This window comes from Ciconia boyciana, chromosome 2, assembly GCF_034638445.1.
Source record: "Ciconia boyciana chromosome 2, ASM3463844v1, whole genome shotgun sequence".
NCBI classification, from domain to species: Eukaryota; Metazoa; Chordata; class Aves; order Ciconiiformes; family Ciconiidae; genus Ciconia; species Ciconia boyciana.
Window position 1 is genome coordinate 98,897,166 of NC_132935.1, and position 26,696 is coordinate 98,923,861.

The 26,696-nt window shown below is 43.8% G+C and overlaps 1 protein-coding gene across 9 annotated transcripts in view; it reads left to right on the plus strand.

Annotated features, from left to right (window-relative positions):
• ATXN1 (ataxin 1) overlaps window positions 1-26,696 on the plus strand; it is a 228,125-nt gene that overhangs the window by 20,391 nt on the left and 181,038 nt on the right. For 3 of the 9 annotated variants that reach the window (XM_072853313.1, XM_072853308.1, XM_072853311.1), the window contains one exon: window positions 9,310-9,408. The exons of the other annotated variants lie outside the window; for them this stretch is intronic. The gene's annotated coding sequence lies outside the window, so the exon portion shown is untranslated. The remainder of the gene's footprint in view (window positions 1-9,309; window positions 9,409-26,696) is intronic. 9 annotated transcript variants of the gene reach the window in all.

Here is a 26,696-nt window from a genome sequence, read left to right on the forward strand (position 1 = left end):
CAGAAATATTAAAAAAAAAAGCAGCTCAGTGGTTCACTATGTGTTAAAGTTGCTATCAGTTAGGGAATATATGTGGAACAAAAGTCTGAAATACTCAATACTATAAATTCAGTTGATATTCAGGGCTCAGTTGTGCTCCAGAAAACGAATAAATGTGTAGCTTTGCTAAAAACAACAAAAGCCAATTTGGGGAAATGTATGAGTACTGCTAGAAAAGCTGAACAATACATCTCTATGTAAAATTGCATGTGACTGGTGTAAGTGCTGTTCTGTCACAGCTAGGGCTGCTGAAATTGTAAGCAGGTAGCGAAAATTTACTCTTTAATATTTCACCGATAATAATTGTTCTGAACGCTTTAAATAGCACAGGAAACGTAGTGTCACACACTTGACATTTGAGTATTAATATTGATACTGAAACAGTCTCACCACAAAGAATGCCAGGACGGCAGGAGGAAGGACAGCATTTTGATCAGATAAAGACAGAAAAGTTTTAAAGCCCTTCGGATAGGTTGAAAAAATGCCTTATGAAAACTGGGGCAAAATTACCTTTCAGGATTGGACATTTTATATCCAGTTTTGGGAATATCCCTATACGGGTAAAGTTGGAAGCAGGGAGATGTTTTTCTGTCATTTCTGTCTTCCCCCCACTCTTCCCCCGTTTGCTATTTGATGAAGACTGTCTCAAAAAGATTAACAGCACAGGGTTACAAAGTGTTTTGGATTCACTTGTACAAATGTTTGAGTGTACGTGGGTTCAAGAAGAGATGCATAGGGATGTATAGTCTTTACTGTCCATTTTCAAACTTGCTTGAGATGTATTGTAAGTTATCTTCTGTAACGTCAAGATTTGGCTACAGGTTACTTTATTAAGAAGAGACCTTTATTTTCTAAGAAATAAAGTAGGGCTGACTTTCCCTTTTTTTTAACAAGCAAGCTTGCTCTCCCCACGCCTGTGTGCAGATGAGTGTGTGCACAATCCCTTACTTTAAGTGCATTATGGCTTGCCTTGTTCTTATAAAAATGTGTGTTGAGATCAGGAGAATACAGCACTTCGCATACAAATGCACAGTAAGTTGCAGGCTGCCTATGTGATGGAGCCCAAGGACCATTGCCTCTTTGCATTCACAGTGTAACAAACTTCCCCCAAAGAGGATGCAAAATAAAGATGGAGGCTGGTGAAAATCACTAATGATACGGTACTTCGCAAATGGAAGAGGCCAGCCAAAGCCAAGCCCATGTGAGGAACAGGAATATTTCTGTTTGCTCTGTGTAGTGCAGTGTTGTGGATGGTACCCCACTGTTGATAAACCTCTTGATAGCTTGTGGCAATGATATTATGTGGATGATTTGCTAAATCCCTTAGCTGGTGACAGCACCGATAGGTACATTGCTTTCAAAAATTTCTTATCACGGAGTATATAGAGCACATTTTTGGCTTTGTACTGCCAGTGTAGGTTGCACTGGTTTGATTCTAGCTGTTTAGCTATGTGCAAGCTAGTTAAAGGAGTTTTCTTTTTTTGGGGACAGGAAGGCAAAGTTTGTCAGCCTCCTTTCTGAAAGCATTTTGGTACTTGTGACTTCTTTTTCCATTAAAAAATATATCTTGCACTTTCAGAGTCTCTTATTTTCAGATGTGATTAATGGTAACTTTTATCTTTAGAATGCAAATGCAATTTTAGCATACTTTTGCCCTGTATAATACTTCTCTTTGCACAAACTGCTTACAAGACAAAAAGATAGGTAAGTATTTAAAGCCCAACCAACAAAACAAAACCAAAATACAGTTTCCCTTCTGAAATGTTTATATACTCGTAGTTGTAGGTGCTGCAACGTATTTATGCTGAAGATGAACCATTCTGCTTTGTCAAGTGTAAGCAGCTCCCTTTAGCCATGTGTTACCCACTGTAAGTAGGAGGAGAAATTGGGCAGGTCGCTAGAACGGTTGCAATGCCTTCGTGTCATAGCGGTGGTAACCTGTGCAGAAACAACCCTTCTGAGTACCTTTTGCAGGGGGATGTTGGGGAATCCCAGATCCCTGGCAGTCGTCAGCGTTCCTGTCCAAGGGGTGAAACAACAGCACTTTCATTAAGAAATGCAAATCCCCTGCTGCTGCTGTGCATATACAAACTGGGCAGACTCCTGACCCCCAGGTGATGCCAGTGGCATTTTAGCCCGCCTGAGTTGTTGAATTCATTAGGGACAATCTCATTTTCACTAAGGAGACCTGGACGAGATAGTAACACATGGAGATCTTACTCTCCAGGGCTGTGCTGTCTGTAAGGTGATTCACAGCATGTACAGAGTGGATGGAAAATGTCCTGGAAGCGTTCCAGTTTGTTATTATTTTGAAAGCATTTTGCCCAGGCACCAATGCTGATGATTGTACGGGGAGCCTCTAGAGCTACAAAGAGTGGGAGGTGAATCTCCCACACCTTGGGTTAGGTTGTAACTAGTAAATGACATTTTATTTTGTGGCCAGCTATTCACCTGACTATCCAGACCTCTGTTCTACATAAAACCCAAGAAAATAAAATACTCGGGAAACTTTGGCCTGTTACAAGATGGGTTGCTGTTGCGGATGATTATATAGATTTATTTTACTGCCTGTTTCTAATGCCACGATTTAGAAAAGCATCTTGATTTTGAACTGCCCAGAAACACAGCCCAAACTGGGAGTAATCATACAAAAAAAAATTACTTGTTTTACATCCTATACTTCTTCTGTTTCTTCAGGTGTTTCCCAAAGTATCAGCTACATCTACTGTCAGTGGTAGCATAATAGCTTAAATGAATCTTTTTTTCTTTTTTTCTTTTTTTTAAAATGCTCTAGTATAGCTGCTCTTAGGGACACAGAAATAAACTGTTAAGATAACATTAATCTTCTGATTTAGAGCCTGAACCTGCTCCCTTGATGTTAGTGCAAATTAATGGAATTAGGATCAGACCTTTAAAGAATAAGAATAATAAAAAAACCCTAAACCCCAACTGTAGTATCTTAGAGCTGACCAAGTTAAAAATATGAATGAAAAATTGTGACATACGCCTAATCCTCAGCTAATTTTCATGGTGAATGGAATAATCTTCCATGGAGCTGTGAGTGGCCAACGTGTTATTGTACATCAGGGCCCTATTAATTCATAGATTATTGACAGAGCATATGGTAACTGCTCCAAAGCATGCCGTATACAACATGCTTTTATCTTTGTATTATTGTTTAAAACTACATTCTAATGTGTCACTGGGGATATATGTAGTCTTGGAAAAACTGTTTGCACTGTGGTATTTGCTAGCAATATGGTATGTGGCCAGGATGTACACTAGATATTCAAATTACGTATGCTGCAGAATTTGTGAATTTGCATTTTAAAATACTTGGCATTTCTGGAAATACCCTGAAGTGTAACTGTCCACAACTTCTCTCTACTAAGTAATTATTAAATATTTGCTTTCAAAGCTGAATCATTAACCAGCTGAGGAGTGGGTTTCCCAGCTAGTGATTTTAAAACGTTACAGTCAGGACTGTGATCCAGAAAGTTGGGGTTTTTTTAACATTATTGCTGTCCTGTTCATTAATACATGTGAAGTACTGAAGCCTGTTAGTCGCATGCCCTGCCTCCCCGAGTGCGGTTTATTACCTTGCCTTTTAGAAAAAGTGATAGCTAGGGAGAGGTGCATGCAAAATCACAGCCTGATTTAGTTTAATCTGGAGATATTTCACCTGGCATCAGTTGCCCAAGGAGAAAAACGTCGCTCATGCCTCTGGTCAGAGCTACCTATTGCATATGTGAACCCTTGGGAGTAGGGGTTCAGACCCTGGGAGAGCAGACTGACATCTGCCCTTCCCGGGGGAGACATTTTGGAGACCGGGGCCGTGGGTTATGGGAGTGCTAGGGGTCTTGCACCTGAAACTGTGAAAGCTGGGGCCTTGCCTGCCTGTGTGCTGTTGAGGGATGGGGGACTGCCTGCGGGCAGGCAACCAGATTTTCATTTTTCCCATCTGCCCCTACCCGCGTTTCCCTTGCTGTTGCATTTCCATGAGGCTGATTAGTTTTTTGTATGGTAGTTGTGGGATTTTTGTGTGATAAAGAGCACTAAATAGAAATGCATTCATTATACTTGTATCTTCCTCCTGTAGGTATCCCACTAGCTTTAGAGGTGAATCCATCCCCCACCTTAAGCAAGTCCTCTGCATTTTGGGCATTTGACTTCCCGGGGACTGCAGGGCAGGGGTGTTTCCCCTGAGCGAGCTGCACCCAGTTTGCAGTGAGCGCCCGTTAGCCCTCAAATAATATCCATGGCTTTTCTGTGAACTCCCTCTTCCCCAGGTGGCGGAGGTGCTGGTGGCGGGGCCTGCCGAGCCTCTCTCCTGAAGCCCCTGGGGTCAGGGAGGGCCCTGGCCTTGCCCCTGGCCTCAGGGCTCCTGGACTAACGCCACCACCCGCGTCTCCCCAAGCGGCTGTGGGTGCACGCTCGAGGCTGGCCGCTTCCCCTGCCCTGCCTGCCTTTCTGAGCCCCAGCCCCGCTGCGTTTCCTGGAGCGGTGGCGTGTGGGCGTGCGGCGAGGTGCTCCCGACGCACCAGAGAAGCGGCTGCTCCTCACAGGGGTTTTTCCGCTGCTCCTTGCTGCTTCAGGGTCACGTTTATCCCAAGTGCGGGCTTGCGGGTGCCCAGTGCCGGTGGTGCAGCTGGGCCATGGGGTAGAAGGAAGGATGAGGCAAGTGGGGGCTGCCTGCGAGCCTGCATGCCTCCTGTAAAGTTTTGGGATACCCAGAAAATATTAAGGCAACTGATTGCTAAGCCTGGAGTTTGTTTAAATACACCCCAAATGTTGCGTAATGTCTATAACCCAAATTTTTCCGCCCTTTAGGAACGTCGCCCCTTTGGGGTACCTCGATACAACATGGTATCGTGGATACACCAGTGCTGCACCGCATGCGCGTAACTGTGGGGAAGGCACGCACCGTTGCAGTCTTTGCTGGAGGTTGCGCGCTGCGAAGCGTCGTTGGTTACATTGGTTAATTGGTTTGCGATGTAGCGGTGGTTTTTAGTTTGTACTCTGTGGTGGCAGTAGTGACCAGTGGCTGTGGTCTGTGAAGCAGCTGACTGAGAGCCTGCCTCTACAGAGCAGTCGCGCAGGAGAGCAAGCTGGCTGTCAGCTGCCGCCCAGCCGCTCTGTGGAGGGCTTCGCTTTTGCCAGGAAAACCTTAGGGAGCGTGGAAATGGACAAAGATTGAAAGCCTGCTCAGCCTCTCCACAGGTGAAGTGAGATCATGAAGTTATCTTTTTGGTGTGCTGATTGTTTTGTAGATTATTAATTACATTTTTTTCATTTTCACATAGTTTCTCCTGCTTCTTTCCTGTACATTTTCAGTCGATTGATATCTGTGTCTTTCACTTTGAATATACGTGCAGTTTTTTGCTATCCAAAATTCTTTATTGATCTAATAAAGTAATTAAACTGGGTGACTTTGAAAACACGGTGGGGTAGCTTTAGTGAATTTATTTAAAAATTAATGTTTGACATGCAACATCTTCTGTAAAGTTAGTACACATTCTGCGAGCAGTGTTGTAGTTATGGCTGTTTTCAGAGAACTTGAGAGTTTGCTGGAAAAATCATCCTTCGGAGTAAAATATTTTCTGCTTGTTTTTGTTATGAAAGGGAATAAACTTGTTACTGTCAGTGTTTGTGGGAATCCATCCATTCATCAGACCTTGTAGTAAATGATAATATTCCCCTGGCCATTTTTGAGGTACTGAAGTATGGAAGTGAAAAAGCCCTCATTTTATTATTTAGATATTATGCAAATAATCCTTTTTTTCCTTTTTTGCACTACATCTGACAGCTTTTTAAAAATTCCACTGCACTCCTGGTCAAGGGGCCCAAAACAGGAGAAAGCAGTCCTGAAAGTTCAGCCTGGTTTGTATCTGAGCGTGCCGCCTCTCTTGCTTCGTTGTGAATTCAGAGCGACCCACTGGCATGATAATGTGGAACGAGCTGCGGAGTCATCCGCAACTTTGCTTAATCTTGAGCAGTCAGGCTGGTAAGAGAGTGGAAAATGCTCTTCAGCCAGGAGGTTTGATGCTTAGAAAAGTCTGAGATGGAGCACAGAGTTGTGCCGTGTATGGGAGTAAATTCTCGCTCGGATGGGGATGGCCTTGCTCCTGTCCCGTGCCTGCCGGGTGCCATGGTGCAGGGCGACAGAGGAGGAGCGGCAGGTTGTGCCCACGGGGCAGGCAGGAAAGCTGCCTGCCCTTCCTAGCTGTCTTCCCCGGCGCTTTGGTGGACCTTGCCCACGCGCGGTGGCAGGGAGGTGCCTGCTGGGGGGTTCGCTCAGGCGGTGTTCTTCATGCTAGGACAGCTAGGACTCTTGGAGCCTTGCTGGAGTTCAAGTGAACTGTATAATTAGTATCATTTTAGCTTCCAGTCAGCTGTAATAGTACCAGGAGGCTGTTTCTGCTTTGCATAACTTACTAGAAAAGATATTTTTACTTTCCTACATGTACGCCTTATATAGAAGAACATGCGGTGTGGCTTTTTGTCAGGAGACAGCATGAACTGTATTTTCCAGCGTCATGACCAGCAAATGTGAAATCTGCATCAAAATGCTTTTCCCAAGCATCCTTTAGCCTGACTAGGGAGAAGTACTGCTGGGTGTGCGGGATGCTTATACCTGAGCTCGGGGCAAATGCCTGCTCTGGTCCCCACTCGTGTCAAGGGATTTTTTCCATTGAGTGTGTTAGTAGTTGAACTGGGGAAGTGATTGCCGAAATCTTCCAGCCTGAAGGATGTGAAGTAGGAATGAATGGGAGGAACCCTAAGTGACATGAGGGAAGCAGTAGGCTAGGAGAAGGAGGGTCCAATCTAATCAAATAATAAAACACACCCATAAAACTGCAGGACCTTAAGTTTGAAAGAGTAGCTCCTTTTAATTTGCCTCCTTGCTTCAGGCTTCCTCCTGCCGGAGGGGTGGTCTGTGTGCCTGCCCTCTGCAGCTGAAGAGTCCCTGGTCTGGTCGTGCCAGCAGTGGCAGAGGGCCGTAGCCAAGGGAGATAACAGAGTCTTCCCTGCAGCAGTCATTGCTCATGGGTGGGTGTGCTTGGCTGGTTTTCCAGATCATAGACTTCAGGCAGTAGGGCATTAGAAATATTACAGGCTATTAAATATATTGTTGGAGCATTTGGCTGCATTAACTGCTGCTTTTAATAGAGTTCAGATTTGAGATTTTTGGGACTGAGAGGGTTTGGACGTAAACTTTGTTAATTTGGTTTTGAAAAAGGAAGTTCTTTCATGCTTTGAAGGAAAAAAAATATGAAGACAGAACTGCAAGTCTCTTCCTTAAATCAAAGTTTTCTGCCTGAAATGGGAACAACTCAGCAGAACAGTTTAAGTAAACATGGCCATAACTGCTTATCTGAGACACTGGCATCCTCTCTTCTTACTGTGTTACTTTTTTGTGGTATCCTGGCGTCTCTCAGTCACTGATGTGTTTGTTCTCACAGCACCTCCTTCACAGGCATATACTTTTACGTCCATTTGATAGTTGTCACCAAGATTTGAGGCTTCATCTGAAGAGCTCGCTCCAGGAGCGTAGATTTTCTACACCTCTGTAGAGGAGATTTTTGAATTGCTGTCTGAAAGGTCTTTCCCTCTCCAGCCCCCACTTTCTCTCTACCTCTGTCGTGGCTTCTTCATTTATTATGGGGGAAAAAACAGAGGCAACTGTTCCTGAGTCATCTCAAGTTAGTGTTTGGCACAGAACAGGAGAAAATCTAGGCCAAAGACGGCAAGTGACTGATGATGTCCAGTTGTAGCCTATGTGGGGGGTCAGTGAGTGTAGTATAAACACTGGGAGAATTGCTGAAAATCACATATGTATGTGAGAGGGCAAGGAGTTAGGTACTGTCCTCTAAAGCTAGTGCCTGAGCATGGGATCATGTTTCTTCTACTAGGTAGAAAAAATGCGCCTTATTGTGAGAATGGCTTCTTGGTACCTAACAGTACAGCTTGGGTGGTTTTGTCTGTGTGTGTTAAAATACTGTAGACTGACACTGGGTCTCTTATCCAGGGAGTGCTGCTCCATGTAAGTAACTTTTGTGCACTTAAGTGCTTCCACTGTACCGTTGCTTGAAACTTCATTATTACAAATAATTTTTATTTAAGTTAATATTCTGCTCTTATGACTGGCTTTTAAAGGACCAATTTGTTTTAATTAGTACATGAACAACAACAAAAATGTTTTAGTTACAGAATGTAGGATAATAATTTATTTGATAGGTCTAGAAAAGTAACAAATTCTGTGATATTTGGTAGAGTACTTCTGTGTGTTCTGTAGCATATTCTTTAATGGAAGAATAAGAAATGAGAAGTGAGAGAAGCTTTTTGGTTTTTCATGGGAATTAGTGTGTCTATACATTTGTGAGGCTCTAGTATATGTTCTTCCTTTTTTGGCTATGTTACAAGGAATAAAATCAATTAAAGAAAGAAAAAGAGAAAAAGAAGGCCGTGCCTCTCTCTGCCAGTTCTGTCATGCTTCAGACAATAGTGCATCAAGACATGGGAAGTGATCTCAGCCATATTTTTAGTCATATTTTAAAAAATGATACTTCTTTGTGAAATAGTCTCCAAAATTATAAAGCTAGTACACATGGCAAATGTAGGTATATTGCACTGCCAGTGTATATCTAGTACATAAAGAGCTTCACGACTGGATCTGCTCTTCTTTCATAATGGGCTGCAACTTGTTTGCTAATGCTTGAAAGCATGTACACATCAAATAAATCTCTATGGTATTTGGGCCATAGTGTACTAGCATTATGCAAAGGGAAGATTAACCACACTCTGTATTAAGCTACGATCCACTTTACTCTTGATTCCTAGCTATACTAAATCAACCAAACCATCAAAGAACAAAATTAGTGGAAGGGTTCCGCAGACAATAGATTTATTTCCATGTTTATTTGCATTATTGTTAAGAAAAGGGCAATCAGAGGAGCAAATCTCCTTGGGGCTCAGGGCATTATAAATTAATCATAAGACATGAAGTGAGCTTTTGGGTGTGGAAAACTAGCAGCAGATGCAAATGCTACATAGCTGCATCGTATGGCGCGTACGGTGTTGCTGCAGCAGCTGAGAGACAATACACTCGCTTTGCCTGCTGGTGCTGTTAATAGTCTTTAGCACACATTATATTGGCAAATCTGACACAGAATGAATTTGCAACAGTGACTCAAAAGACTTTCCTAACATGAAGCATCTCTATTGCATATCATTTTAGCTCTTTCCTGTTTTTACTCTGCTCTCTTTCAGTGAAAAGGTCAAGAAAAGCAGTAGCTCAGTGGCTGAATTTTTCAGAAGTGCTTTACAGCAGGGAAAGTGGGGAAACCTTTTAAAGTGGTGTCTTATTCAGTAAGTTAAGCCTTTTATTCTTCAGTTAATTTATTTTCCCTATTTTTTTGTTGAATCTTATGGATCAGATGAATTAAAGTGACTTTTAAGGTATCTCCAGGCAGGTGCGGAACTCCTCATCCCCACCTCAGCTTTCCCCCTCCCCCAGAGGTAGCCTTTGCCATATGAAACCTGTCAGCCCACCTTGCTAGACATGGTAGTGTTGAGCCAACTGTGTATTTTCATAACATGACTGTCCATCTGCGCTGAATGTGGTTTGTTGCCATATTCAGGTTCGGAGAATTATAATATAGAGTGTGTGCCTCTTTCTTCTTCACTTTCCCTGCACACGAGTGTGCATGCACCCATACGCTTGAATAATGCTCTCCCTTTGTCATTGCACTCTGAAAGCCACCAGCTGCGTTAACAAGAGATTTTCAAAGCCCAAAACAGGAGCTTTTGGGCTTTCCCTAAAGCAGTAAGATAGGTGTAATTTTATTGCTATTGCTATCACTATAAGGAATTAAAAAAAGAGAGAACTGTATCCTTTACAGTAACAGATAGAAGGGGAGGCACACAGGAAGATTTCTTGATGTAGCAAGAGCTTCAGCTAGTGCTGGTGCCTTACTGTTGATTCAGATTGAAGGTCAGAGCCTTAAAAAGTTAACTGATGAATATTCAAATTTAATTTATAGTATTAAATTAGGACGGCTTATAAGTTTAACTAGCCTAAGGGTGCTAAGTATTTCCAGTTGAGGCCAAAAGGGCTTTCAACTGGTCAGCAGTTCTTGTGACTGGGCCTGATACTACTTACTGTAATTTTCTTGCACACCTGATATTGTTACATTTTTCGCAGGTATGAGTTTCTTTGCTCACATCTTTTCATGCCTCATTTGCTAACTCTTCTGTTCTGCAAAATTGGCAGGATGACAGCAGGCGACTCCCTCATCCTTTTGTATTAGGACTAATCCTCAGGGTTCTTTCTGATGTGTCTCCAGAAATATGTATTCAGCTTAGGCTGAATGCTGATTTGATTTGTAAGACTAAAATGTGGCCAGTGCAGATCGTTTTCTGAGGATTTTCTGTCTCTCAAAAAGAAATTGTTGTAGAGGTGTACATGAACAGTTCCAGAGTTTTAAGCTGTCACATAAAAAATGTTTTTAAAATACAGATGTACTTTGGCACATGCCTAAGTACTTTGCTGAATCTCTACATTTGGCTTCATTTGGCATATGTGGAGCTTTATAAATAACAATTAGATGACTGGTCATTTAACGGGTTGTGGTATTTTAGTGCTCTGAATTGTGTTTCTCTGCTTTGGCATGATAGACAGATTTTTATTTTGATTTCAGATTATATGGCTTGTTTTTACTTCAGTCTTTTTTTACTTAACATACGATTTAATTAAAATTTTTTTGCAGTGATTGATAGTTGCTTTATTTGATACCTGTTTATAGGCATTTATTCATTACTTTTTCAGTGTACTGATATTTGTCAGAAGAGAATGATATTATTTCTTTTGTCAATGAAAATGAGGCTATAAATTACTGTAATTTTGCGATACATTTCTGGTATGAGCAAACAGTATTCCCTTGGTGAGTTTTCCGCTATGGAAAACTGGGTTATGCATAACATATTTTAGAAAAGACCTGTATTCCTCTAAAGAGGAATGCCATTGTGCAACTCCTGGAAACTCTAAGGAGAATGTAAATGTATGTCTATTTGTATTCAAAGTATGCCTCAGCACCTGCAGTGTTGTTCCTCCTTGTTCACGCAGGGGACTGGAAATGGTTGGCTGTGGGTTCTGTTCCTGACTTTCCTTTTTTTTTTTTTTTTTTAAAACCCCAGTTCTGTAGGACATGAGGTGAATGGTTCAACTCTGTGCGCCTTGGTGCAGTCACCTGCGAGGTTCTTCCCAGAGCTGCCCTGTGTCTGCCGCTGGTGCGGCTGCGTTAGGTCCTGAGGTGATGATACCCGCAGTCACCAAAGATCAAAATGAAAGTCATACAGATGTGTGACTTTGTATTTTACTGACAGGTACAGAAGGATTTAGCAAAATTACGACTCAAGAGTAAGCTGTGGGAGGAGGGAGGGTATGATATATTCTTCCCTGCTAAAGTCATAGCGTTAACATTCTTGGCAGCGTCACTGAGCTCCGCAGTAACTTCTGATTTACATTTTAAAAATGCACCAAATAGCATATACTATTTAATTCCGGGTTGCATTACGCAACAGAACGCGATTGCCTCAGTGAAGCACATCTGCATTGCGAGAGTAAACTCTCCTGGGAATCAAGCGCATCTTCCACAGAAGACGGAGCGAGGCGTGGGCAGGGCATTGCTGTTTTGGCAAGCAGAGGGAGCCAGTGTTGGAAAGCTGCCTCACCTTTCACTTGCCATGGAACTTACCCTTTCTCCCTGTTTCAGGCACCAGCTGCTGCCACTTGCTTCTCCTAGTGCTGGTGTGGGGCTGGGGATGCTTTCAGTGGTTGATTGAAGCATTAATCTGGATTTTGGGAGCCATGGTCTTTGCTGTCTGTCTGGCTTGTTTGTGATCCCTGAGCAGGACAGGCTATTGGGGAGCAGTAAGGAATGCAATTCAAAAAACATCTGGAAGAGCTAAGAAAATGTTTTGTTTTTATTAAAAAAAAAATCCCAAAACCAAACCCACACTTCTGTGATAGTATCTTCTTTAACTGATAAGTCAGCAGCAGTTAATGGCAGGTACAAAATTCCTGTCATTTTTATACTGTGTTTCAGTTTGCTTCTTCCAAGCCTCTCTCTTGCTGGAAGCAAAGTCAGGCTCCTGCTGTCTCAGTTCACCTGAAGTTCTTCCTGTCATCCTAAACCTTGGTTATCAACACTCCTATTCCTCTTATCAGCATGCGTTACGTTTTTATGGCAGTGTTTAGCAAAGACTTTCCAACAGCGCCTATGACAATGTAATTGGACCTCTCTGTCTGATAGAAATTACTCCCTCTTTAACGGGGGGCTCTGGGTGCTTTCTAACACGGCTTTCTTTGAAGCAGGCTGGGTGTCTGGTCGGCCAGTCTGTAATGTGGGTGCACAGAATTTCACCAGGCACTATTCAAAGTAGTTATTCATGGTTTGCTGTTAAACTGCAAGACTGGAGTGAGTGAGATTCCCCAGGGGTCTGTCCTGGCTTTGTTAATACTCATTGTTTTCATTATTGAAATGATGGATGGAGCAGAGAGAGCAGTTATTAAATTTACATAGGATAAGAAGCATGGAGGGGAGTTGCAGGCTCCTTGGAGGGCAGGATTAAAGTTCAGAGTGGCCCTGGCTAACTGAAGGAATGGTTTGGGGAAAAAAACCCAGGATATAAACTTAGAAGCCCTGCACAGGGATAGAAATATCCAGTTGCATGACACAGGATGGGGAATGGCTGACTCACTAGTGGTCCTACAGAAGAAGGTCTGTGAGCTGTGCTGGAGGCAGTTTGGCCTGGTTTCGTTGAATAGGGTGTTAAAAATCACAGCTGGTTCCCAGACCACCAGAGAAAACCAGCCTGCAGCATGTCCTGCTCTTCTGTCCCCTGGGAGCTGGGCTGCCAGTGCTCTGCTGAGTGGGCAGCTTTTCCTTCCCCCCCCGCCTGCTGCGGCTCCAACCCTGGAGCTGGCGGCCCTGCGGCTCCATCGTGAGCGCCTGTGGGGAAGAGCCCAGCGCAAGTCCTCCCAGGCCTGATCCGTGTGCGCAGGACAGCGCGTCGGAGAGCGAAGGGGGTCGTCTGAGATTGTGGGTGTCGTACAAGGAACACAGTTTCCCCATCCCTGCCCCTTGAAAAAGCACTGTTTTGGGGCGTGTAAAGAAGAGGCACGAAATAACCCGTCCACTCCGCTCGGTGTTGGAAATGGCTCAGCATCTAGTTTGGGGCACAACATAGTCAAGAGCCAGCTGGATGGCATCCAGGGAGAAGGCAGTGAAAATGATCAAAGATTTGGAAAACATGACCTGGGAAAGAGGATGAAAGCATTGGGATTGTTTAGTCTACAGGGGAGAAGGCCAGTAACAGACATGATAGCAGTGTTCAAGTATGTTGAAGGTTCCTATGGGGAGGAAGGGAATAAACTGTACTGCACAACTGCTGGGGTTAGGACGAGAAGAAATGGGCTTGATTTGAAGGTGGCAAGACTTAGGTAAATGTCTAAGAAAGCTTTCAAGTGATAAAGGTATTTTGCTGCTGCAGTCATTTACCTTTGAGAAAGCTGTGGAAGCGTCGTCACTGGAGGTTTTTATAAAACAGACAAACCTCCTCCAGGAATATTTTGGGCATTGCTTTGGGGAAGGAGGTGGAACGCATGCTTCTGAAGGTTGTTTCCCAGGAAATAATGAGGAAATTTTTTTTTTTTTTTTGCTGATCCTGTGAACTTAGGTAATCTCTAATGACCCAACAAATAACTCGGAAGGTAGTGGCAATTCATTATTGCAACATATCAGTGGTAAATAGACAGCTGATTTATACACAAAAAGTGACGATGATATTATCCTTCTGCTCTCTGTTCTAGTTTTAAAAAAATCTGTGAGTAAGCTAATTTTACTGGAACGTTTCAAAAGGCTGTTCCTGTAAATATATTACTCTATACAGAAATAGAGGAAGTGATGTTGGTTGGCTCTGCTTATTGAAATATTGTGCAAACACAATCAGTACCCGCTAGTACATAGCGTGGCCGTAGTAAAGCCAGCAGTACTCCATGAGGCATGGGAGTTTTACACTAGAGCGTGATGTTGTATTTTCAACCTAGATGTTCATGCACTTGTGTACTTCTGTGTGGAGTCGGGGAGCAGGCTGAGAAGAACTAGGCTTTAATTACCTCATTGCTATCTATATACATGAGTTATTCTTCTCTGTTGTCTCGTTACATTAAGTGCATGAGGCAGCAATTGAAGAACAAACCTCAAACTTGTCCTTTGCTTCTTAAGCCAAAAAGCACTTTGGCAGCTCCTGCAGCCACCGTTGATTGCATCTCCCCATGCGTTTGCTGTTCAGTGTATGAGGGTGGTGTGGGGGGAAAAGGAGAGGTTTTTCCCAATAGTGAAACCTCCTGCCTTGAGAAATGGCTCGTAGTGTCCACATGGATGCTTTCCTCCTCCTTTTGTGCTTGCTGGAGGATCACGTCCGTGGCTTTGCAAGTTTCTGCAGGTCCCCTGAAGCCTTCTAACTCAGTTTCTGCTATAAAACAAAAAAGTTTGGGTTTGGTTTTTTTTTTTTTTTTGAAACACAGCTTCCCCTGTCCTTGTCGCTGTGCAGGGGGCAGGGAAGAGGAGGCCTGTGCTGCCATAGCCCGTGGGAACAACCTGGGTGGTGGAGGTGCTACAGGACACCCATAGGAGAGACTCCCGTGTAGGTAGGGCTGGGCAGTTTGGGTCCAGTGAGGGCAGCCAGGCTCCTTGTGTCCTGCTCAGCGCAGCTCCCAACTTGACAGCCCTGAGGGGTGTTTTGTCACTGTCACCCTGGGACTAGGAGTACTGGCAGAGGATGGTGCAGAGTCACCATGTGCCCAGCGTGGATTTAGCAAGGCTTATCGTAATCCTGGCAGGATCCACGCTAACCCCAAGTGGTCAGACATCACCACTCGTTCATGTCCCCAGCCCTGCAGCTCTGGCCATGCAGCGCTGTGCTTTCACCAAGAAACCTGCTGCTGAGCCAGTCCTGTTGCTTCTGCATCTGGAAGAACTGTCCTGAGCACTCAAGAGTTGCTGGCCATTACCTCTTTGCAAAAGCTTCCTCCTTCTAGTCCGCTGCTGTGGAGGTCTGTGTCCTGATCGAGCGTGGTAACAAAATGAGGGCATGCATTCACACGTGCACATATGTGCATATATTTTAGCCTCTTGCCTTTTTAAAATTTGAAATACTAGTGTGCATTTGTCTCTGTCCCAGTGTATCTGCCATGCATCAGCAAACTAACATTCTTCTTCATGATCTTGAGTGTCCCATCTCACGAGAAATGAATCAGCACTGCTCCTCCTGTGGAGGGTTCTTCAGGAGGATTTAAATCGCTGATTTCAATTGTGACTAAAATCAGCAAGCAGGAAAACTTTATTAAAATAATCAGCTTCTAAATCTTGTTTTGCATTTACTCTTTTTAGTTATTGTGCTTAAAGAAGGGAAGGCTTTCAGTACTTGAAATAATTTTATATATCTTTTCTTAAACTTAGACTACATTATATTTCTACAGATGTTCCACCAGTAATCTGGTCCAACATAGATTTCTGTGAGCCTCTAATTTTTCTAGTTTTTAATCAGTGGTGTGTTTTCTGTTCACTGTTTACTAGATTATATTTTTGCGTGACTTTGTATCAGGCTACATTCACATGAAAATCAACGTTCAGCAAAAATGCACAAAAAGGAGATTTTGAAACATTCCTGTCAGGTAACTAAATGCTCCCTTAAAATAGGAGCTGGGAAATAGAAGGGAAAAAAGAAAAAAAAATTAAACTTGTTTTGCATTAAAATTAAGCCATTTTTAAAAGGAACAATTAATTGTAGTTATTAAGTCAATTTTTTTTTTTTGGTCACAGTATCTTAGAGAGTTTTGGGAATCATAGATCCCAAACTCTTGCACATCACTTCTGTTAAGAAATTATTTGTACTCCTATTTTCTTACTTTTACAACTTCCAGTTCCTTTCTCCTGTTTGAGCTAAGTATTTAACTCAGCCAGCTGACTGCACTGAAATGAAGAAGATACCCTCTCTGGCCTGGCAGAAAAGACTGCTACGGCAGGATGATGTAGGATGTCAGTCAGGCCTGGTTTAAGAAGTGTAGTCAGTAACTGCTATCAGTTCCAAGGTTTGATTTTCTTCGAGACTTCAGCAGCAAAAACACATCCTTCTCGAAATGTTACTTAAAAATTAATTCATGTGGTTTCAATAGATACAGTATTTGAACATAATATCATTATCCCACAAGTGTGAGGTCATTTACTTGTTTACCCATTACAATATGGATCATTACAACCTAGTTTAAAATATGTCTTTATTTATGTACATAAATGCATGAGAGAGAAGTCACTTATTTATTAATCTGTATGCGGAAGGTAGTGACCTAGCTCCACTGTGCCCAGAGGGGGAGAAGAGGGAAGAGCAGACTGAGGAGAGGAACAGGGTTTGGGGCTTTGCCGTTGTGTTCCCAGTCACGTTCTTGGATCTTGCAAAAGTGACTCTGTCTTTCAGATTCATCCAGCTGTAAACGAGGAAGTGAGACTGAGCACTGTTGAGAGATTTTAGGAATAAAAGTTAGTGATTTTGTCTTCTGACATGCTATACCTACATAATCTCTCCCAGGAAAAGGCAAGTGAAATGCTACTTTACCATTTTATGCCACCATCCCTTCAGGACTGCAGCGATGGCTGTTGGTCCCGTGGAGGGCAGCAAGCTCGAGGCACATGTGGATCAAGTGTGATAACACATGTGGAGTCTGGCGGTTTTCTTCTCAGGGAGCTTTGCAAACATGATCTGGAAGTAAAGATACTAGACAAACTCCTTTTCTTTCTCTAGTGTGTGTGTGAAAGGCCAGTTCTTGCAAACTGGGGAAGGAATTAAGGATGTGGTGCTGAGATAAATCTTCAGAGATGTGCACGCACCGAGGATCAGGTGATTCCCCCTCTTCCATCTCTTTTAGCCATAACTTGCTGGCATTGCTCCTGGTCACAGTTCACGCAGGGGGAGAAGTTATTGCTCCCGGCACGTACCATGCTGGTTAACTCTTAGCAACATGAACTCTGTGCTCTATCACTTACACCTTTGCCTTCTGCTCTCCTAGCTCAGCACCTGTCCTCAGCCGCCTTTGATGCAGGGTGTCACCCTCAACTAGCTGTGTCTTGCATCTTGGGTTAGATGGGTGAGTGCATCTGAAGGCTTCTTTTGAAAGCGGATGTGCAGAAGTGCGTATATTGCCGGGGGCCGTGTCTGAGAGACGTAGGAACCTTTTTGCAGAACTATCAGTAACGGTTTGTCATCGATTCGTCACTGTTTAGCAGCCTCAGTGCTGAGGGCCTGAGTGCCCTGTGTTGGGAGTTACATAGGTGCAGCACTTTCTCTGGGCTGAAGGCAAGGGAGTCCTCACTGAGCCTGCGTCTGAATTCTGATCATAAGTTGTCACTAATTGTCTTTGGGTTAGCAGGTGCTCTGTGTCTATGTGCAAATTGTGCAGTGCATGTCAGGAATTGTCTGGAGAATGTATAGAAGGACTCGCATCATGAGTTCAAAGAAAATCAAAGAGCCCACGGAGTGTGAAAACCAGCAGTCAAATGGGTATAAGGGTGTCTCTGCATAGCCAGACCCTTCAAGGGGTAATGGAAAGATTTGAGATTGTGGAAAACAGTTGTGCATCAGCTTCCATGAATCCTGTGCTTTTTTTTTTAATTATTATTTTATTTTAAAAAACAGATTGCCACTGGAGGCTGTAATCAGGAGTATGTTTGTTTATAGAGCTGCAAGAGGGAGGCCAATGCAGTGATTTGTGGTTGCAGACTGATTCACTGCTGCTGCAGCCACTGAATGGTGGGCAGGGTGGGGTGGATTTCAGGAGCACAAGAGACACTAACTGCAGGCAGCTAAGAGGCTTTACTCGTTTCTGTGAACGAGTAAAGACAGCAGTTCCTCTGCAGGCAGGCCAGAAAATGGAAGTAACAGCTAGCAAAGCCTCTAGACAAGATTAAAACCGACAGGAAATGAAAACTAACTTCACTGTTTTTCTTACAGGCTGACCGCCTTCTCCCTTCACTAATGCTCGCGATGTCCGTAGGAGAGCAGTTCCTCTACCTACTTCTTGGAAGGCGCACGCTTGGGTTAGGAAAGTGCGTGACCGAAGTGCAGAGCCAAGCTCTGCTGTCAGTGGGGCTGCATGAGCCTTGGCTCTCAGTCCAGCTTTATTTTAGACACGCAGTTACTGTCATTATCTCCGTAAAGCTGCATTTGAAAGCAAGGACGTGTGTAAAGAAGGAAAGCGCGGCTCTTTCCTGTCTCTCTCTATCTCTCTGCCTGTTAATCTGTTACAACAGATCTGTTGCTGTGCAGAGTGTGTTAGGCTCAGCAACTGCTCTTCCTCAGTGTACCTGCCAACTTTTGAAATCTATAAATAAGGATGTTTGGAGCGGGGGGAATAGACACACCTTCTAACTCCATTGAAATACTTGGACACAACATGCTTATTTTGGCAGGACAGATTGGGAAAAATGAAATATATATATATTGCTAGAATATAGGGACTATCTCTCCCAAATAGAACAGCTGGCATGTATATGTGGCTAAAGCAGATTTGCTTAGATTTATGCTAGTCATGCTATGAGCTGCACTAAAAGAAAATGAAACAAGTAATCTTTCATCCCCCTCAAATGCGGACCTTTGCCAAAGTTTGTTTCTTAGAAATTAGATGAACCTGATGAAGCAGGATCTTGTGTCTAAAAATAGAGCCTTTTACTTTCCGTCTAGCCCCTCGCAGGCAGGGTATAATTTTACCTCAGCCAAGAAGTGACATGAAAGGCGATTTGATCTTTGCCTTATGTCTCTGTCCTCTTTTGAGCTGGTGACAGAGGGCCCTCGTCTTTCCTGACCAGGTTCAAAAGTGCAGAGAGTAGGGATCCTGACAGCGAAGAACCACCATTGCAGGTTGTTTGTGGTCAGGGCAGCAGCTGCATTTTGCAGGTAATGTTGGCCTTGCGTATGACTGTATGGTTTCTGCTACCCAAGAATGTGGTGCTTGGTCTCCTGGGGCTAAATGTTCTGCTCTCGCAGCAAAACGGGGTTTGCAACCCTGAACAAAAAGATGGAGCTTTAAACCCGAGTTTTGCAAAGCCACCTGAGCTGCAGGTATACTGGAGCATAGCTCTGCAAATAGCCCCAGCTGTCCTTTTGGCTTCTCGAGATGCGTGTGAGCTGTGTGGCTGTGGCTGCCTCCTGGCTCTGCAGGTGCATGCTGGGGAGGCAGAAAGGGGCTGGGGGGCTGCAGCGCTGCAGCCTCCTGCCCTCGGCACCCACCAGGAGGGCAGAGTCTGACTAGCAGGAACAGAAAAGCTGGCCGTCAGCCAGGTTGAATGCCATGATCCCAGTGACAGCTTCCTTCCCCCCTTCTCTTCCTCCCCACGCCGCTGGCTGAGTGGTTTGGAGGCTGGTGTCCCAGGGCGCGTCAGGGTGTGTGCGTGTTGGGGGTGTGCTGTTGCTTTGCTTTTCTGTGCTTTTTTGCATGTGGATCTGTCTGCACCTGTTTGCCTGCTGCTTTTCTAACCCCCATGCACGGCGTTCTTTGATTCACAGGATCGCAAGCGTACGAGCCAGCGCGCAGCAGCTTGGCACAACCATTTCATTAGAGCAAAGGAGGCCTGTGTCCTGCAGGGTTGTTTTAGTAAAGACATGTCCCATCTGCTGCTTCTTATCACCCTTTTTATATGTGCTGCTGACTCATGTAGTGTGGTCTGCTCAGCTCTCCATTGCAGTCACATCACACTTTGAGTTACCTTTACTATGACTCACGCTTGTTTTTTCACTTGGCAAGTATCAAGCCAAAAACAACCCAGTCTTGTCCCTCTCTCATGTGTTCTGTCCTATGCTACCCTTTACCTCCAAGTCTTGTCCCTCTGTCATCATCTTGTCCTTCCCCTCAAGTAAACCACATGTAACTAAGTTTTAAGTTGTGTAATTTTGTCTTTCATAGCATCTCTGCCCTGTGCACCTGAGGCTAGTGCGATTGCCAGGCTTGTCCTCAAATATGTTAGTTCCTCTTACTTGCCTTCAGATATGTTTGGTGGAGAATATTTTTTTTTAATTGTTTCCTCTGTTTAAAGAAAAAGAGTGTTTAATGTTCTGGTGTGAAAATTTGCATTGGGACAATATGTGCATCTTTCATATCTTGATATGTAGTATATGCACACAGAACCAAAGCGTCTTGAGTCCAGATTTGCCTGCGTGTTGGGCTAATGAGACCACAGCTTCAGACAACTTGTGCTGAGGTTTCCCTTACTTGCTCTTGGCCTGTACTTCCAGAATCAGCTCGTAGACCAAGGCGTGCATACTGCGTGGGCAAGTGGTAACTCGGTACACCGAGCCTGAAATCCCCACTTGAAGTGCTAGTGTATTGTTTCCAGGTTGAAGAGGATGATCGAGTTGTGCTACTGAAGGCTTGGTATTTCCTTGCTTCAGGTGAGGGGAATTTTGCCAGTGATTTCTTTGTGGACAGATGTTTGGCCCTGTGGCCCTTTTCAGTCCTGAGATCCCTAAATCCTTTTTAAAGGAGAGCCTGGTATATGCTCCACTGAGGACAGATGATTAGCAAAGGTTGCTGTGCAGTTAAACTGATGCTGAGTTCTGTATCTTACTGTCCTGAGCCCTTGGTCACGTCAAACGTCTACTAAAACTGGCAATCTGGTTGAAGTCTGTTTGCCTTGAATAAACCTTGTGGAATTAGGCTTGTATATTGCTGTTGTGATAACTACTTTGATATCGTAGAAATTGGCCTAGAAACAAAGGGCAGAAATTCTAGGAAAAAGTTGTAGAACAGGAAGGGGGGAGTAATGCCAGATTTTTTTATTTAAAAAAAAAAAGTTTTCCTCGTGTTCTTCTAGCAAAACACAAGGCAGGTTTAGATTGCTGTGTCAATTTTCTTTTCTAGGAACAAAATTAGACTTTTTTTTGATCGGGGTGCACACAAATTATGAGAACACACAACTGTCTCTTTTACACTTGTGCATGGAAAACGCTTTTTAATGTTAAATGTGTAACATTTTTTTTAGACCAAGCTGCTTAAAACTTTTCCAAAGGCTAAGTGCGTTATAGATTTATCTGTGCCCTTGGACGTAGCCTTTGAAGCAGCACCACCTGATCAAGCAGACTCTCCAGTCCCGTCTCAGCTCTCTGAGATGGAGAAAAGTCCTTTCTGTATCCGATCTGCAGGAGGTCCCGTTGGTTAGAGACTTGGTAGCTCTGTCCTGTGGAAGGCACCAGATCGCATTTCAGCATTTCCCTGGTGGTGTGTGTGCTGAACAATGGCTTGGATGGATTGGGCCCTTTGCTGCTAGCAGCTTGGCCTGAAAATACCAGGGGATAATGCGGTGAGTGCAGAAGCTTTACCCTTCCAAGCTTGTGGGACTGGCCAGCCATTGGCTTCAGTTTCTGAACCATGTCCTCTCCTGTTCCCATCTCTCCTCCCTATTTAGCTTGAAAACTTCATGGTTCTGTGAATCGCTGTTGCTGGGTGTCCCTGGCGGTGTGCTGCCAAGCTTTGTTGGTCCCTGGTGTAAATAAATGGGGCTAATCGTGATCGTAAGCAAAATATTCCATTGTTTCTGAGAAGCATCTTGTTGTCTTGTGAGCCTAAAGTAATATGCTCCATAACTCCGAACCACAGAAGTACAGCCCTCCTGCCCAATGCGTGGCATCTGAGTAGGAAACGGGGGTTGTTCGTTTGAGTCCTTGACCTTTGGAGGTTTTGCCTTTGTGAGAACATGACCGCAGATGGTGTATATATATACATGGTGCTGTCCCTGACTTACTGCAAATGGCACTGAGGTATGTCATGGGCACACGACGTGGTGCAAAGAAGATCAGTGCTTATCGACGGAGGTCCCTGTGCCTCGCAGTCATGCGCTGTGGCTGTACCCTTGGGAAGACGGTGGCGTGTGAAGACTTCTCCATTCTCTGGTTTCACTCGGGGCATGAGGGAGGAAGTGTGGGAGTGCAGGTGGCTGGTGCCGTGCTCTCCTGCTGGTTACTGCTGGGTGGCTCTCGCCTCGGCAAGAGCAAGGTAGTGCACCTCCTGCCTCGGGACACTGGGCAAGGTTGGTACAGGCTTAGGGTTACTCCGCAGCTCGTTTTACCCATATGCAAAATAGATGTGTAATGATACCTGCCTTTGTTGTGGAAGTGAGGCTTAATTAATTAATTAATTGATGTTCGCTAAATGCCTTGAGATCCAAGAATCACTGCACATGCCCCAGAGCAGCAGCAACACTTTGAGGTTGGAGAACCATCTCCTCTCCCATGATGAGATTTCCCTAAAGGAGAGGCTCCAGCCCCTCCCTCCGCAGCTCCTCTCCCATTTTTTGGACAAAGCAGTGCTGCGCTGCATGTTAATTGTATGGCTTGCTCCCTCTGACTTCTGCCTAAATAAATAAATAAATAAACTGATGTGCTTAATGCAGTCAGCACGTAGGGCACTTGCCAAAAGAATTTCACAAAGCAGCAGAGCTGGGTTGCCAAATGTCATGTCTTTTATATAAAGCATTCTTCAGGAAGCAAAGTTGCACAGGGGGAAAAAAAAAAGAAAAAAATGTTACAAAAACTCTCACTGCAGTAAGAAACATTTTCTTCCCCCACAGGGAGAATGTCTGGGCCATGTCATGGTGGGATCAAGGCAGTCTATTTTTATTTCATCTTAAAGGCCCCTCTCTCATTTCTTTTCTGCACTCCCCCTCCCAAAGAGTAACTCTACTGTGCTGGCTTGGAGAACTCAGTTTAGATTAGCATTCAAAAGCAGGGTTGTGGGATGGTTGTCTTATATGTGAAAATAATTGCCAGTGGATTTTGGCTGGAGAGAAGGCTTGAGGAAAGCCAATGGAGATTTTTTTTTTTTTTTTTTTTTTGGTGGGGGCCGTGGGGGAGGCAACAAAACTTCAACATCAAAAAATAAGACTGTATATTGTAAATGCAAATGAATGTGTTTTTATTGAGAGAGCTTATATGTACAGTTTATATTTAGGTGTGCATTGTGTCACCTGCGCAAGTGTGAGCTGCAGCGGTTCTCCCTGGCTTTTCTCTTATGGGTGGAGTTTGCCGTGGGATCTGCTGTGTTCAGAGAGCTTCTGTATCAAACCCTGCTTGAACCACACCCCATGACTTGCCATGGGCTTGCAGGAGCTGAGGCAGAGGTGCCCTGGGGTGAGGCAACCCCTGCCACATTTCCCCAGGGGCAAAGGATGCTGGAGGATGGGTGGGTGTGAGCGGGCGGCAGGCTGGATCAGGCATTTCGGTGGTCAGCGTTTTGGCCCACGGGCTGTAGGCTGGGCGTGGGTGTCCTGGGTAGCTGGGCTGAGCAGCAAGCGGGGTTTCGCCTGGTTTTAGGGCCCTGCAGGGGTCCCTGACAGCAACTGGCTGCTGCTGCTCAGCTCACCAGGCTGCTTTTTGGTAAAGCTGTGGGAGGATGAGTTTTGGAAATCACTCTGTGTAGACTCATACCATTGCTTCTGTTTATCCGTGTACTCCCAGTTCCTGTCTCGGGGCGGTTCTTATAGCTCCAGAGGCCAGAATTTTTTCCTCTAAATTAAAGCTTTGTTTTGGCAGCGTGTTGTCTGTAAGCATCTGCGCTCCCTACGGCGCTCTCAGCGTTGTGCACTAACCGGTTGACTTTTTAAGCCTGGTGTGCGCTTACAACGTAAACGTGGTTCATTGAATTGCTATCAATAACAGAGAATTGGAGCTATACTGAGGTTTACAAAACAGTGTTGAAATTGATTTTCTGAACTTCACCCCTTTACAGTGTTTTAGGTCATGGGAGTATTTAATAGCATAACGTGAGATCATTTAGGCAGTAGTGCAGCCTCACAACTCAGTCCTCCCATGCCATAGCTGCAAACTTGACAGAACACGAATTTAAACTATATGTAATACTGTTTCTATCCGTATCCGTCACAATTCGTTTGAACTTCCGTCAGGGTTACTACATGGCACCGCAGAATAATTAACACAGTATGCATTAGCAGTATGTTCATTTGTCCTATACTTTGTTAGGAACAAATCAGCACCAATAATCAGATGGGCAGCAATGAGCTTCTGCTTTTGGATTCTTAATGCCTGTGTTGCAACAACCCAATAACTCATTGGCAACGAGTCTTTTTAAGTTAGTAGGGTTAAATAATGTAAAAATGATGCAAAAAAAGACTTCTTTCCTCCTTCTCCTTCGTTTTTCCAGGAGGGAAATTGGAATTCTCTGTGGTGAAAAGCCCACATCTCTGGGTATGGTGTCAGTGAGGAAGTCCTTGCCGCACAGTTCGTTGTGACAAGTGCTGGCGTTTCTTCTGAGTTGTGCTGTGTCAGAAATAGGGACCCTTTAATCATACTTTTTCTTCCTTCTTATAATTACACAGTTCTGAAGTCCTGCTCCTCTCCTTGGGTTGCAAGTGCTGAAATTTTCACTGCTGCTGGTGTGAGTCCTCACCCACGTGTCTTACGTTGTGTGTTGAGCTAATGAGCAACGAATGAAAACCAATTCACAGGCCAGTGCTCAGACTTAAATGTATGTGATGTCTTCAAATTTAGAGTGCAAGTGTTGTAACATAATTCCCAGGTCGGAAGAAAAGCATTCTGAACAACAACTTCTAGTGTGTATTTGTATGACCAGTGCAATGAGATTGTGAATCAACGTATTGTGTATTATATAAGCATCATTTTATATTAATTTCTGAATGAATAAGTCACACAGTCCTTGGAATATATGAAAGTGAATATGATATTTGCACAAAGAAAGAAAATGTGGTAGGGAACGTTTATACTTAAGCACAGATGGTGCGGTGAGGAGCATGGGAAGAGCCTGAATTGGTCAGAGTTGTGCTAACGAAAGTTCACCATGTGCCCTCTCCCTCTCATGTTGCCTCTCGCTTACTTCTAGAGGTTTTTTCTTTCTCTCTTTTTCATTGCAGATTTATTTCTCTTCTCAGCATTTTGCTTACATTGTCAATATAGCAGTGTTTGTTCAGCTCAGACCAGGAGAGGTACTCGATTTTGCAGCTGACATTTATTTACACCTTTTAGTTTCTGTGTTAGATTGCCATTCCTTATCAACAATACCTCACAAGCAATATAACCTACTAGCTAAGAGATCTTGGAGAAAATAATCTCTTTCTCTGAGTCTGTGGTAAAAGACAGATGGAGGCATACATTGAGTGTTAGGTTATCACTTTTGCTGGAGCTTACATTAGTTATTTGAGACATAAGAAACCTCCCAGACTGCATCTGGTTGAAGGTTTTCTAGTAGTCTACTGCTGTTACTGAAGTGTGTAGCTTAGCTTGTGTGGATGGTTTTGGACGGATGGCTTTGAGCAACCTGATCTAGTGAAAGATGTCCTTGCCTATGGCAGGGAAGGGGTTGGAATAGGTGATCTTTAAACGTCCCTCCCAACCCATTCTGTGATTCTGTGGACTTCTAAGAAGTTTTTACTGCTATTTTTCTCCAGTGCAAGGATCTCCTTTGCATATTCCCAGTCCTTACTCCTTTACTACTAGGAGCAGAGGGTACTGTGTCTTTGAATGTTTTGACAGTCATTGCTTTAGTTCTTGAGTCACGACTTACGTAAGTCTCTTGAGTAGGTTTCAGGTTGCTATTTAGAGGTGATGATATGTTTCTTGTGGAGATACCATGGAGGCAAGGAGCTTTAGGCATTGATTGTCTTGCTTTCTTTGTCCTTTTCTCACGATTTTTGATACATTTTTGTTTGTATGAATAGTCATGAAGGGCAAAAGGGGAGAAAATGGGTTCTTGGAAAACATGTGTCCTTAAATGCAGATGTAGGCACATAAATAGTTATATTCAGATTTAAAATTTTGCTGGTTATCAGAGTGATTAGAAGAGACCAGAAAAATCACTAGGTAACTCCAGGTGAGTGGCCCCTTGAATATGAGACCATTGCTGTTAAGGTGCTCAAATATGAATCTAGGAAATGTAAGTCCAGGTGTTCGGTTTTGAACACTTGATGTGACATTATAAAAAGGGGAAGTGGAAAGAGGAAGAGTTGGGAGGTAAGGAACAAATAATATGGTGGCTTGTGGGGAAGACTCAGATATTCAAAACCACTTACTCTAGGCTTAAACATTTTCAGCTTTTAAAAATAGCAACTTCCTGCACCATTTTATTTGACTTTTTGTCATAATCTTCAGGCTTCTCCTTCTGTACTTTTCTTTACAGCTCTGTAAGCTACAAACTTAAGGGGGGAGAGCAAGTGAGAGTGAGCATGATTTAGATTCTCACATTACCAAGGGGCGGGGGGGAGGGCAGGGAGATAAATTTGTGAATAATACCATGCAAAAAAGTTCAGAACCTGGAACTACTCCAGGCCACGGGAGGTCCTGTAAAGTTTTGTGTCTTGTTTGTGTAAGATGGTCAGAAAGTTATTTTCTTCTTGTCTCTGAAAGAAAACTGACTCCAGACCTACTTGAAATCTTGTGGGATTTGCTAAAAATCATGGGAATTGGTAACAAAAGTCCAGGGTGAATACAGCAGTTAACTCTAGATAGATGATTGTTTTGGCTCTCTGTCTTCATAATTCTAAATTTATTTCCATTACAGTGCTTGTTGTTAGACTTGTAAA